Source organism: Stegodyphus dumicola, chromosome 1, assembly GCF_044657685.1.
Source record: "Stegodyphus dumicola isolate Sdum_Otavi_A_Nest chromosome 1, ASM4465768v1".
NCBI lineage: Eukaryota > Metazoa > Arthropoda > Arachnida > Araneae > Eresidae > Stegodyphus > Stegodyphus dumicola.
Genome location: NC_140768.1, coordinates 271832481 through 271846923, shown reverse-complemented (window position 1 = coordinate 271846923; position 14443 = coordinate 271832481).

The window sequence follows — 14443 nt, the reverse complement described above, 5'->3', positions numbered from 1 at the left end:
GAAGTCAACACAGCGCATTTAAGTTCATTTCCTTCATCGTCCAGTTTTATACAAGAAAGTGCGTCAGCTACATTGTTTTCCTTACCCGGTTTATATCTTATTCTGATATTATATTCTTGGAGTTTTAAAGCCCATCTTATTAACCTGGGCGTTAGGTTTTTCCCCGAGTAAAGTCTACCAACAGCCGCATGATCCGAAAAGACTGTTACTGGCGCTTTGCCGAAATAAACTCGAAATTTGTGTACAGCCATTAATACGGCTAATGTTTCTCTTTCTGTAGCTGTATAATTCCTTTGTGTCTGATTCAACGTTTTACTAAAAAATGCCAGAGGATGGCTATTTTGCATAAGAACCGCACCCACCGCATAGTCTGACGCATCTGCTTCAATTTCCAGGTTTTCGTCCCCCTCCGGGAATTTTAAAACAGGGGCATTGATGAGCGCTTCTTTTAATCTTTCAAAAGCTGTATTTGCTTCCGCTGTCCACGTAAATTTACCTCTCTTTCTTTTGATTACTAAGAGTGGTTCAACAATATTAGCGAAATCTTTTATGAAAGACCGATAGTAAGAACATAACCCAAGGAAAGAAGAAAGTTTCTTGGCGGTGTTGGGCGGTGGGAAATTCTTGATAGCTTCTATTTTTGAATCTTGCGTTTCTATACCCTTTTGCGAAATTTTATAACCGAGATATTTAAGTTCTTTAGTTGCGAACTTGCATTTTGAGGCGTTAATTGTAAGACTGGCCTCTTTTAATAATTTAAAAACTTGTTCTAGTTCATTAATATGTTGTTCCAACGTACTACTCGTTATAATTATATTATCTAGATAAATTAAAGTTGATTTTCCTAGGACAGGCTTTAGAACAATGTCCATAGCTCTCTGGAATGTTGATGGGGCCCCACACAACCCAAAGGGCATGCGTAAAAATGCATAAGTGCCCGATTTTGTTATAAACGCGGTTTTATGTACGTTTTCGGGTCTCATAGCTATTTGATAGTAGCCAGACGTTAAGTCCAAAGTAGACATGTATCTTGTCGATTTGATCTGTCTAATAATTTCCTCTATAACCGGCAAAGGGTAAACTGGAAATTTAGTAATACTATTTAGTTTTCTGTAATCGATAGCAAACCTCCAAGCCCTTTTATCCGAAGGAGGAAACTCGTTCTTTTTCCTACATAGTACGACTGGACTCGGGTATTCACTATTTATGGGCGTTATTATTTTATTCTTTAACATCTCCTGAATATGTTCTTCGATGATTACGTCTTTTTGTTTGTCGTACCGATAAGGTTTAGTCCTACAAGGTTTTTCGGCAGTTAATTGTATCTTATGCGTAACTATTTGACAATTTCCCGGTTTTTCTGAAAACAAGTTAGAAAAATTACTCACCACTTGCTGTATTGCTTGCCTTTCATGGTCATTCAGATGGCTAAGGTCCACTTGCGGTTTCTCCACAGGTTCCACCACCCTCTGGTCCATCTCCAGCACCACGGAACTGTCTTGAAAATTCAATTTGGCTCTCGCGGCCCTTAAAAACTCCATACCTAAAATAAGAGTATTTTGCAGATTCTTCACTACAAAAATTAATACTTTGAGGCTTTCCTCTTTTACCTGTATGTTTAATGATAATTTCCCGATGCAGTGACATTTTTCCTTGCGCCGCTATAATTTCCGTATTTTTGGTTTTAAATAATCGTACCCTATAAAAATTCTTTTTGAAGAAATTTTCGCTCATAAAATTTCCTTCTGCTCCTGTATCGATGAGGGCTTCTACTGGTACATCGCCAACCAGGACTTGTATAATTGGTAGATGTGAGTTTTTTACGATGACCGTATTTAAATGTCTTTTTGAGGGTTTTTTTAAAACTTTCGGGGTCTGGACCCTCCCTTTCACAGGCCCCTCTACTCGTTTAAAGCTTTCCTTTCAATCTGTGCCTTCTGGGTACGCGGATGTTTATTTTCGAATTTTCTTTTTGGGCCTTGACCTTCGAGTTTCGATGAGTTAGCTTGATAGCTCTTTCCCCCATAAGAGCGATTTCCATTTCTGGTTTCCTCATTTGAAGATTTCCTTCGGATACTTTGAGAATACGTTGCCCCTCTAGCTTTTTCCGCTATTCTGCGATTTTGAAACTTCACCGCCAATTCGAAGAGAAGAATGAAGAACTGCAATGTGCTTGGGTTTCTAATTTCGAAGTAGTCTTGAACAGCGCGTAACAATCTTGGTAAGATTATTTCAATAATCTCCGCATCGGGTTTCTTTCCATACAGCATATCCGTCAGCTTAATTTTTCGTAGAATAAAGTCCGTCAAATCTTCTATATCCCGTTGATAGAAACTATATAGTTCGGCTTCCAGCCTTGCTCGATCTTTCACTATGGGGAAGGCCTTTACTAACGATTTTTTGAAATTTTCAAATGTATATGTCTGGCTTCCAAATTCCCCTAATAAAAATTTGCCTATATTTTTCCACCATAGCGCGGCCTGTCCTCTTAGTGCGGATGTGGCGATGGCAACTTTTTGTCTTTCAGGCACAGGGTAGAGCTGAAAGTGATTTTCTAGACCTTCTAGAAATACCGCCACCGAATTTTTTCCGTCGAAATGGACGTTTGGCTTGATTGACGCTCTCAAAGTCTGGACCAGGTATCCAAATCCTTCCAATTGGCTTGTCATTTCTTGGTGTTGTCCAGCGGCTTCCATCCAATTTTCGGCCATTTCAGTTCGATAAGTGTTCGGGCGCCAATGTAGCGTTGCGCGCCTCCAACTTGCACGCAACCAAGAGGTGACTGTTGAAACTGGATAAAAGACAGAGTCTTGTTAAGGGTTTAAGTCCCTTTTTATTCAACGTAATAAATTACAAGTGCGTGCTCTTGACGCTCACAAACTACTCAAACTTTACGCTCAGAACTTTACGCCAACTCGGCGGTAAAATAAAAATAATAACCTGAAAAGAAACTAAAGACAAGACTCTAACTACGAGGCTCTCTAAAAGTAACTAACCTCACCGCGTTTTACAATACCGCTGCTAATTCAGCAAACTTGAAGATCACGTTGAACGATTAACAATACTTCCAGGCAAGCACACAGGCCGAAACGCGGGGTTCTTCAATTTCTGGCTAACTACCTCCGCGCTCGTGAAGTAAGAACAGCACACCTCGAATTCGTTTCCTTTCTATTTAACTCAGAATACTTCCGCTGATAATTTGAATCCTTGCGCGTTCTACTAAAATTTACATACTCTGGCATTGGCAGTTCCAGGGGAAAGTAAGGCTTGACAGGAAAGGTAGTTTAAATTTAAAATAAATGTTAGTTAAAATAAATATAAGCCCTACAATGTAAAAGTAATGCACTATTTTTCTTACAACTCATAAAAATGTTGCGTATAGGTACCGTAACGAGCAAATAAATAATACAATATGATTATAATCGCCACCAATTGAAACATTTAGTCTAAATGTCGCGTATATCGCTACATATAGCAATTACTTGTTCGAGCAGCAGGAAGAAAGCTATATTTTGATATTGAGGCGATAGACAGAAATACTACATTGATTTAAATACATTTGATTTTGAAAGGAAGAGACAGGTATAGAACAAAATCTTTGAAGAGACATTTTAACTTCTGATTAGTCACATTAAAAAGCGTTTTTAACTCATTGAAGCTCAAATTATAACTAGTTTAACATTAGCCCTAAACGGCTATCTACATAAATTAATTAAACATTTGACAATTTATCACCCTAAATACTTTTGAACTTTTGACATAATATACAAACTCAAATATAAAGTTAAATAAAATTTTATTAGTCACTTCTGGGGGAATTACTAACGAAATATGATAATACAAACTAGAATGAGTTCTTCTACCGCATAAACGACTTCCTTTGGTGCTAAGATTTCGATTATTTATTAGAAAAGCCTCAATCTCAAAATTATAAAAAGCTGAGTCCGATTTGATGTAATTTTTAAACTACATACCAAATGCAGTCAATACTTCTCAATTTCTTCTTTAAAATTATTGAAGGAAAACTTACTCAAATAAGGCTGTAGCAACACGGCTTACGCTTCAACAGATTCATTGTTAAGACTGAGATTCTTATACTTCAAATTAAACAACTTGCCTTTCAGTTTTAATAAATATTTGGTGTGAGCGAGTATCGTGGTGAACAAAGAAGAGAATAGATTTCTAACTGTTAGTAAAACGTAGTAAATATTATCACAAGATCATTTTAAGGTATGCAAATGAAGAATAAATGAAGATAACAAATTTAAGGGTTGAACCGCTTAAATTTGTGATGTTTATTAAATATTATTTGTGATATCTATAAATTTTTACTATGAATAATTGTTGATTAAATATGAAGCGTAATTAGCAAAGAAACAAATTAATCTTGTTTATTGCAACAAGAGATGCATATGTTGTCAAAAGTGATTTATTTTCACGGAAACTGTTCCTCATGTTTAACAAGTGAGCTGCTATTTCCTATCTTGTCTCAAAAATGTCATCTACTGCGCTCTTTATAACTTGATGCATCATTATCTTCCCAACAAGAATTTATTAGTTCTTGTCCCAAAACAGGATCATGTTCACGGTCTAAAAGATATTTCTCCTCTGTTGTTTATATCAATAATTTTTCCTTAGAACTATGCTTCTCAAATAACTAATATCACATTTTGCCTCGGATCAAATAAGCCCATGATATACCCTGCATTTCTAAAACAAAAGGGGATAAAATATTATCATATAATTTTGCATTAAATTCCCTATGATATTGAAGGAAATTCGCAGCTAATATCAGAACGTATGAACTGGAGAAATCTTTTATTCTTTATTATTTAATCTGAAGTAGCTATGTAAGATTAAACCTAATTAACTATTAAATTGCACCTTGCATAACATTCCTGTGTGTCCCATGAAGTCTGTTTTGCTCTTAAATAGAAGTCGAGAACTCCAAGGGAACAGAGGTAAAATTTGATTTAACGTTTTCCTCAGAACTATGCTTCTCAAATATCTAATATCGCATTTTGTCTCGGATCAAGCAAGTACATGGGAAAACTATACGCTACATTTCTAAACCGAAAACAGATGCATAAAATACTAGCATACAATTTAGCATTAAATTCCCTTTGGTACTGAAAACTAAATTCATAACATTAGGCCGTATGAAGTGGACAACAGAACAGAGGTAACATTTGACTTGAAACCATTGGCTTAAGTGCTAACAAAATCAAGAAATATCTCATTAATATCATCTCGACACATAGGTAGATGACTCAGGAATAAAATTGTTTTCTGGCGACTTGCTATAGCTATAGTTTTAAATTTTAAATTCACTCGTTTATTTAAATTCATTCTAATTTGCACTCTGGGGAAAGCTGATTCAAAACAGAAGTTACAAAAAAATTAATATGAAAATGGCGTGTTAGTTGAAATAAACAGCATAATTACACTAAATTTTACCCCAATATTCAGTCATATTTGTTAGCATCTGTTCCTTTCCGTTTGCCGTTGCCGCCGCATCTAGCTTGCAAAGCTGCAAGCTGTATACCTGCTATCTTCATTTGGTTGCTTCATATAGCGATGCAAGGACAGAAATGCCTAAATGAGTCCTGGAGACAAAATAAAATACATAAAATACAAATTTTTCTCATAAACTGGGAGACTATATATACAATATTTACAACAATTTGCTTTTATTAAATGAGGATGAAGTCAAAATCATGCTATAAACACATATTCAGCAGAGATTTTGGACAGAGCATAGATGTGAAAGGACAATAAAGCTTTATGTAAGAAAATTGTGGTTATCACTAAGCATGAAAGCCGCAAAAAGGAGAAGATGGCTGTCCTCATGAAGAATCTCGTATAGGGTCATCGTGAAGACATTTGTTATGCACATAAAAGTGGGCATTTGTAATAATGCGAAGATATCTGCTTTTCACCACTTGAAGCTTCTTAAATTCCTTATTGGAGATAGTTGTCCATGCCGGCGAAGCGTAAGTCATGACTGGTCTGATAAACGCAGTGGTAAATAAGTCTCTTCTTGTTCAGGTCCAGTGAAGAGTATTTACCAATAATTGGGTATAAGCATTTGATGATTTTAAGTAACTTGTCACGCTCATTATTAACATGATGTGCCCAAGTAAGGCGGTCGTTAAATAAAACACCAAGATATTTGGCCTGGGAAACCAGTGGAACAATTTCGTTGAATAAAGAAAGTTGTTTTTTGATCGGAGCGTTCCTTTTGCGTTTCCGAATGATCAAGAGCTGTGACTTTAAGGCATTAGTTTGGATTTTCCATTGTGCACACCACTGTTCAACAGAAGGAATAAAATCTTGAAGTTTTCTGACTGCGGGATTTACATTTGCAGATTTTACAGCTAACGCGGTGTTATCTGCGTAGCAATCAAAAATACCGTTGTTCTGTGGTATTTCTGGGAAATCTGCAGCATAAAAATAAAAAATTGGTCCTAGGACCGAAACTTGAGGAATACCACTGCGAATAGTCTTTTTGCGGGAGTCAGCACCATTTACACAAACATAAAAATCCTATTCGTGATGAACGAATGCATCGTAAGTAATAGCTTGTAAGGATTTGTAAGTTTTACTAACGTTTATTTTATTTAAATCTTTACTATCACTTCTTATTTTCTACTTCCGGCCAGAATTATATGCGTTAAGGATTTTATGCAAAGTTGTCTGGCGAACGCCAAGTATTTAAGTGTGGCATTTTTGCCAAGAGAGAGAGAGGAAGCAGTGAGTTCGAAGCAGGCCGCTTACCTTAGAAGTTACGCAGTTGCTATTTGCCTTCCAGGCCAGAGGTTTTAATCCTCTTGATAAATTAAACGTATTGTAGTGTTCACAGTCTCTGTGCTACATACGCTTCCTGTTATTATAAGGCCAATCTTACACGTGTATTATTCTAAAGTTAAATTAGAGTTTAGTTTTATTTTGATATCTTTTTCGTTAGACCCCGAGTGGAGGGTCATTGTATTCCGAAGTACGGAAGTCATTGTATATAAAGAAAAATAAAGGGTTTTGTATACCCTTCGTCTGTATCCAGTCTACTTACTACAATTAGTGAACATAGCTTTAGTAAGCTCTCTGTTCTAGTCAGGTCATTGTATGTTTCCGAAGAAGGTTAGAAGAAACATTGAACCTGATAGTGGCGCCCGACGAAGAGGAATAACCATGGCCGAGTTTCAAGAAGAACCTGTGCTGCCTGCAGAAACGGCTCAGAATCCAGAAATGCCAGCTGCCGCCCTGGAAGTATTTGGGTACATCGTCCAGACCATGCGCGCTTCGATGAAACCAAAAGCAACATTTAACGGAAACTCACCGGTAACCAGTTTTTTGGAAAAATTGGATGACCACTTCATGCTCTACCCCGTGCACGAGTTTCAGAAAGTTACCTTAGCTACCAAGCTTTGAGCGCTTTGAGGGGCCAAGCGCTTAACTGGTTCAAATGTATCGGCAGAAGTCTCTTGGGTCAAGCAGGATATCCCACCTATACTTACGAAAATTTCAAGACTGCCCTACTAAAAGCCTTCCCTGTTGTAAGGGATCGTGCGAAATTAGAAACAGAACTTTTCAGTATATATCAACAAAGAATGGAAAACCTCTCGAGCTTTATTTTAAGAAAAATTCACGTTTTCAAGCTCTTGTATGGAAACCGTCCGGATCCTGAAATAATTCAAGTGATTTTGCCGAGGTTACTACCCCAAGTGCAAGACTTTATTGAATTGAGAAATCCGACTACACTGGAAAAATTATTTGAGCTAGCAATCCAGTTTGAAAGTAGAAGAACGGCGGACGTCGAAAGAAGACGCCAATATCAACAGCGAAACCAATTTGGTACGCCAAGACTACAGCAAACTCAAGCACATGGCTACGGAGAAAAAGCGAATCAGTGGGCAAGGAAACCCGAGCATTCAAAAACAGCCGGCGAACGTCGACAGTTCAATAGCAACCCAGGAAAAAAGTCTCAAGGCCAGGGGAAAAAGAAGGAAAGCACGGAAAGGAAAAATAATTTAAACTAAAACGGATTTCTGCTGACGAGAGGGTGCGGAAATCCGAAGGCCACGAAAACCCCTCTTCCTACAAGTTAAATACAGTAATGGTGAAAAATTTAACTCTTCCGAAGATTGAAGTCTTGGTAAATAATATCCCGGCCACCGCACTCCTGGATACCGGCGCGCAGTGTTCCTGTGTGGCAGAAGTCTTTTTTAGAAAGTATTTTCGCAAATACCGCATATATAATGCGGATAATACGACAGTATTAGCGGCGCAAGGAGAACAATGTAAGTGCGTAGGTAAAGTACCTTTGTACATCCGTATCAAGGACGAACAAGTAAAGGTGATGTTTTTTATAGTAAAGAATTTGCAAGCACATTTAATCCTAGGAATAGACTTTCTTTCAGACGCACAAGCTACACTGGATTTTAATGAAGCGTCCCTTAAGCTGACGATGAAACCAGTGCGTGTAGAAAAGGTTGAACCGCCAAGGTTAAATCTTGACCACCTGCCTAATGACGAGCAAGATAGAATCCGACAAGTGGTAAGTGAATTTGCTTCCTTATTTAGTGATATTCCAGGATTTACTCAGGTTACTAACCATAGTATTGACACCGGAGATGCATTGCCGGTTCGTCAAAAACCATACCGGTATGATAAGAATAAGGAAAAAATTATAGAATGGCATATTACCGATATGCTACGTAAAAAGATCATAACGCCTATCTCAAGTAGTTATGCTAGTCCGGTGGTTTTATGTAAGAAAAATAATGATTATCCTTTGGAGCATCCAAAAAGGTGGAGATTCGCTATTGATTACCGTAAATTAAATTCCATAACGAAATATCCGGTATATCCGTTACCGATCATAGAAGAAATTTTAAGGAACATAAAATCAACCAAATTTATGACGACTTTAGACTTAACGAATGGTTATTTTCAAATAGGGGTCAGGCCTGAGGACGTGCCTAAGACTGCTTTTATAACCAAGTCTGGCACTTATGCATTTTTGCGTATGCCGTTTGGCCTTTCTGGGGCCCCAGCAACATTTCAGCGATGCATGGACATTGTGTTGAGACCTGTTCTTGGAAAGTCCACAATTATCTATTTAGACGATATCATTATTACTAGTGATAATCTCGACCAACATATACAGGATTTAAGACAGGTGTTTTCTTTATTAAATGAGGCCGGTCTAAAAGTTAATGTCGAAAAATGCAAATTTGCAGCCCCTGAATTAAAATATTTAGGTTACAAAATATCGCAAAAAGGGATCGAGACAGATGAATCAAAAATAATCGCTGTACTAAAGTATCCGACTCCAAACACGGCAAAGAAGCTCTCTTCTTTTCTAGGACTTTGTTCATATTATAGGTCCTTTATAAAAGATTTTGCGGCTATCGCTGAGCCATTGTTAAAATTAAAAAGGAAAAAGGCAAGATTCTCGTGGACGGCCGAAGCCAATAGTGCTTTCGAAAAATTAAAACAAGCATTAACGCAAGCCCCTGTGTTGAAATTTCCTGAAAAGGATGAAAATTTAGAAATTTCAGCGGATGCTTCGGATTATGCGGTAGGAGCGGTACTTTCGCAAAATCAGCAGCCCGTGGCATTTTTTAGCCGAACTTTAAATCAAACACAAAGAAACTATTCCGCGACCGAGAGAGAGGCACTTGCAGTTCTGTTAGCAGTGCAAAAGTTCCGAGTCTATTTTGGAAAGGCGACGATAACAGTATATTCTGATCATGCGGCGGTAACTAGATTGTACTCAGGGAAAAATTTATCCCCAAGGTTAATAAGATGGGCACTCAAGCTGCAAGAATATAATCTGGTAATGAAGCATACCCCCGGAAAGGAAAATATCGTAGCAGATGCCCTATCACGAATTAAATTAGACGAACAGGGTAATACCGTAAAAGTTGCAATGCTTACAGCGTGTACAATAAATTCCCGAGAAACTGTAATAACCGAACTGGGTAAGGATCCTGAGTTTGGAAGTATTTATGAGTATTTGAAGGATCCTGAAAATTTTAGCCACCAAGATATTGTGGCGATAAGAAATAGGGCGGCCCATTACGAACTAATAGATGGTCTATTATTCTACACAAAACTACGAATTCCAACAACGAATTTCGACCTGTTATCACAGCTAGTCTTAGATTAAATATCCTGCAAGAGCTCCATGACAGCCCTTTAGCTTCTCATGCTGGTATTCAAAAAACTATCCAACGCGTACGCGAGGCAGTCTACTTTCCTGAACTGCAAAAGTTAACAAGGGCGTATGTCCAGTCCTGCCCAACATGTCAAGCCGTTAATTATATTAATTTCCGCCCGGCCGGGTTTCTAAATAGTATTAAATCCGAATTTCCAAATGAAATAATTGGCATCGATTTATTGGGCCCTTTCCCAAAAAGTCACTTAAACAAACGTCGCTATCTCCTTGTTATGGTTGATCATTTTAGTAAATGGACCGAAATTGTTCCCTTAAAACGAGCCTCCGCGAAATTAGTTACCGATTCTATTTTAAATAAATATATTTTAAAATACGGGGCGCCCCTAAAAGTTATATCGGATAATGGTCCTCAATTTGAAAGTAATATATTTGAAGACATGTGCCAAAAACTGGGCATACGTCATTTAAAAATGGTCCCGTATCGGCCGCAATCAAATATAGCGGAACGGGTCAACAGAAATATAGTGAAAATTATCCGTAGTTATGTTAAAAATTTTCATAAAAGCTGGGATAACTATGTCAATGAATTTGCTTTCGCCCTTAGGACCGCAAAACATGATACAACGGGCAAAACTCCTGCTGAGTTATTTCTAGGCAGAAAGATTATAACACCGTTAGATAAACTATTTTATGTGCAACAAAGAGCCCCAGAATTTAAAATGGGTGATATAGAAAAACTAATAAAAGAAGCAAAAAAGAATACGGAAGTAGCACAAAGAAAACAGAAATTGTATTATGACTTGAAACGACGGGGAGTAACTTATAAAGTAGGGGTGAAGTTTTAAAAATTAAGCATTCACTTTCTTCAGCACCAGAAGATAAAACTGCCAAATTTTTTCCACGCTTTGAAGGACCATATGTTATAGAAAAAATAACTCACGCTGTTGTAGTGTTAAAGGCAAGAAATGGTGAAACCTGTTCCGCAAATATTGATCAAATTAAGCCTTACTTCGATCGTAATAAAATGCAAATCTTTTCAGATCTTTTGCAGGATCCGGTACGGCAGACACCGCAGGTACAAGTTCCAGAGGTGGGAAAACGACAAGTACAAGGGCAAGCCAATGAGAGACAGAAGCAAGTGAAAAGAAAATTGCCCCGCGGAAAAATTGAAGGTAAAAAGAAAAAGAAGCCGTTCCACCGTCCAGAAAACAGAGTTCACGAACACCCCCAGAATGAAGAAGGGAGAAGGACGACGTATGTGGAAAGGACCGGGAGAAAGGACGGCAACTATTACCCGACTTTAAAACGGAAGATCGACTCATCCGACAGAACTCTCCGCAGCAAAAGTCGCCGAACTGCGGAAGGGCCATCAGCGGCGGAGGAAAAAGTACAAGAAAAATTTGAACGGCCAACAACGAGATCCAAGCAGGATCACGACAGAAGTTTCCCGGTTCCGCCAAGACCAGCTGCCTTCAATCGGCCAAGACCACAAGCAGAGGAGAAAAGGAAGATGTTCAAGGGTGGCCGTACTGGTGAAAAACGGAAGCTTCCAGAGGAAAGCACTGAAGGGCGAGCCCGTACAAGAAGGAGGATCAACCAAGCTACTATCTGCTATACCTTTAAAGACTGGGCCCAGAAAAGGATGTCCGAATATTACAAAGATAAGTAAAATTTTATGTTACTTTGCAAACATGAGTTAATCTTTCATTCTTACTGCAAGTGGCAGATTTCAAGAAGTTTTACCTCATGAGAGGTCTACCTTTATCGCCGAAAGGGCGAGAAATGAGTTGTGACCGAGTTTCTTATTATGTTTTTCAATTACTCGCGCGTAAAACTAAAGTTGATGTATAATAGCGTTGTGTAAGAACTTAAATATTGTAAAAAAAGTTATTGTATAAATTTTATTTAAAACATTCTAGCAAGAGAGAAGTTTTAGTCTGAAAGACTTTTTGAAATGTAGTATTATTTCAATGTAGAAAGAATTGGCACTTGCTTTGAAAAGAATAGAAGTTAACAATGTACTACTAATGTATGTTTTCAAATGTGTAAAATTAACGGCATGTTGATATGTTCTTATATACATGTGAACTGTTATTTTAAATGTTAAGAAATACCGTGATATGGTAAAAGTGAAAGTAATGATAAAAATTTGTTATTCGTGTGACTGTAAAGATTAAATCATGGCAAATATGTGGTAAAGGTTGAATGATGTAGTTAGGCTCTCTGACGCTACACTTTAGAGTTAGCCACTTTTAGAATAGTACCTCAGGGTTTAGAGTTGAAAGTAGGGTGTGTTAAGAGGTCTCGTATGTTGAATTTTAACACGTTAGTGTTTTGATTGTAGGAGGAAGTGTGGCACACGTAGACAGAAACACATTCGTGTTTGGTGTTCTTTTACAACACATGTCAGAGAGCACGGGGAGAGATAATTAAAATAGTCATGAATGAAATAAGAATGTTAAGAGAAGTATATTGTATATGTTATTTGCAATGTCATTCTGTAACATTTCATTAAACTAGTTTTCCTTCCAGATCTCTGGAAGGAACCAGAATTGAATAAAGCTCCTGTTTAGATGCAGTACAGATGAAAAAAAAAAAGAAAAAAAAAAGATTGTTGTATATCCCGGGAGCTGCTATTGTAACAAATTTCTTTCTTTTAAATTTTCTAGTTTCTAGCTAAGTTATGATTGTAAAAGGTTGGGCTCGCGTTAGTTTCTAGAGCTAAAAGTTTTCAACAAGGTCGTTTTAGACCTCAGTTTCAAACTAATTAACTCTGGCGGGAAGTATGTAAGGATCTTAAGTTTTACTAACGTTTATTTTATTTTAAATCTTTACTATCACTTCTTATTTTCTACTTTCGGCCAGAATTATAAGCGTTAAGGAATTTATGCAAAGTTTGTCTGGCGAACGCCAAGTATTTAAGTGTGGCCTTTTTGCCAAGCGAGAGAGAGGAAGCCGTGAGTTCGAAGCAGGCCGCTTACCTTAGAAGTTACGCAGTTGCTATTTGCCTTCCAGGCCAGAGGTTTTAATCCTCTTGATAAATTAAACGTATTGTAGTGTTCACAGTCTCTGTGCTACATACGCTTCCTGTTATTATAAGGCCAATCTTACACGTGTATTATTCTAAAGTTAAATTAGAGTTTAGTTTTATTTTGATATCTTTTTCGTTAGACCCCGAGTGGAGGGTCATTGTATTCCGAAGTACGGAAGTCATTGTATATAAAGAAAAATAAAGGGTTTTGTATACCCTTCGTCTGTATCCTGTCTACTTACTACAATTAGTGAACATAGCTTTAGTAAGCTCTCTGTTCTAGTCAGGTCATTGTATGTTTCCGAAGAAGGTTAGAAGAAACATAGAACCTGATAAGCTCTCTATCAAAGTGACAGGAAATCAATTTTGAGATAAATCTCTCATGCCAGACGCGATCGAAAGCTTTCGCCACGTCTAGCATAAGGAGAGCAACACACTGTTTATTATTAAGCGCGAAGTCAGCAAACTCCGTAATCCGTACTAGTTGCTTGGTCGTCGAAAGCTTCGCTCGAAAATCAAATTGTTCAAGCGGTAGTAAATTAAGGTAAGTTTGCGTTCGTGATAAAATAATCCGTTCATAGATTTTTCTTAGCTCTGGTAGCAAACTGATCGGGCGATAACCGTCAGATTTTATTGTCATCATTACCAGGCTTCGAAATCAAAATAACTTTTACACATTTCCATAAGCTAGGAAAATACTTGTGGTACAAGCATACATCAAAAATGCTGGTCAGTTTACAAATAATGTTGTGCGGCAAGTTTTTGATAGCAGCATTAGTGATGCCGTCATTACCTTGCGCGGTTTAAGTTTTTTAATAATATTCACGACTTCTGCAGGAGTGGCAAATTTCGGGATATTTTTGACAGATGGTGCACAGATCCAGTCACGTACTTGAAGTAACGTGGAGGATTCGAAATTTTTATCAACAGCCATTCATTTGGCGTGGTAAAAATTTCACGCCATTCATTTGGCGTGAATTGCGTTTCCAAATGCATAGGGAAAATATCCGCTTTTTTGTTGGCATCGGTACGCATTGTCTACAATAAAACATACTCCTCAGTAAAATTACTACTGGTTATTATATAATACAGTCGATTATAAATAATTTCAATGTACTACTTCACATCAAATTTATTTTATATCTACTATATTGCGTAATAATATAAAATTATTACAAATTTTAAATTATTATATAACATAGCCTAAATCATTTAGGTATCATAAATTCTTT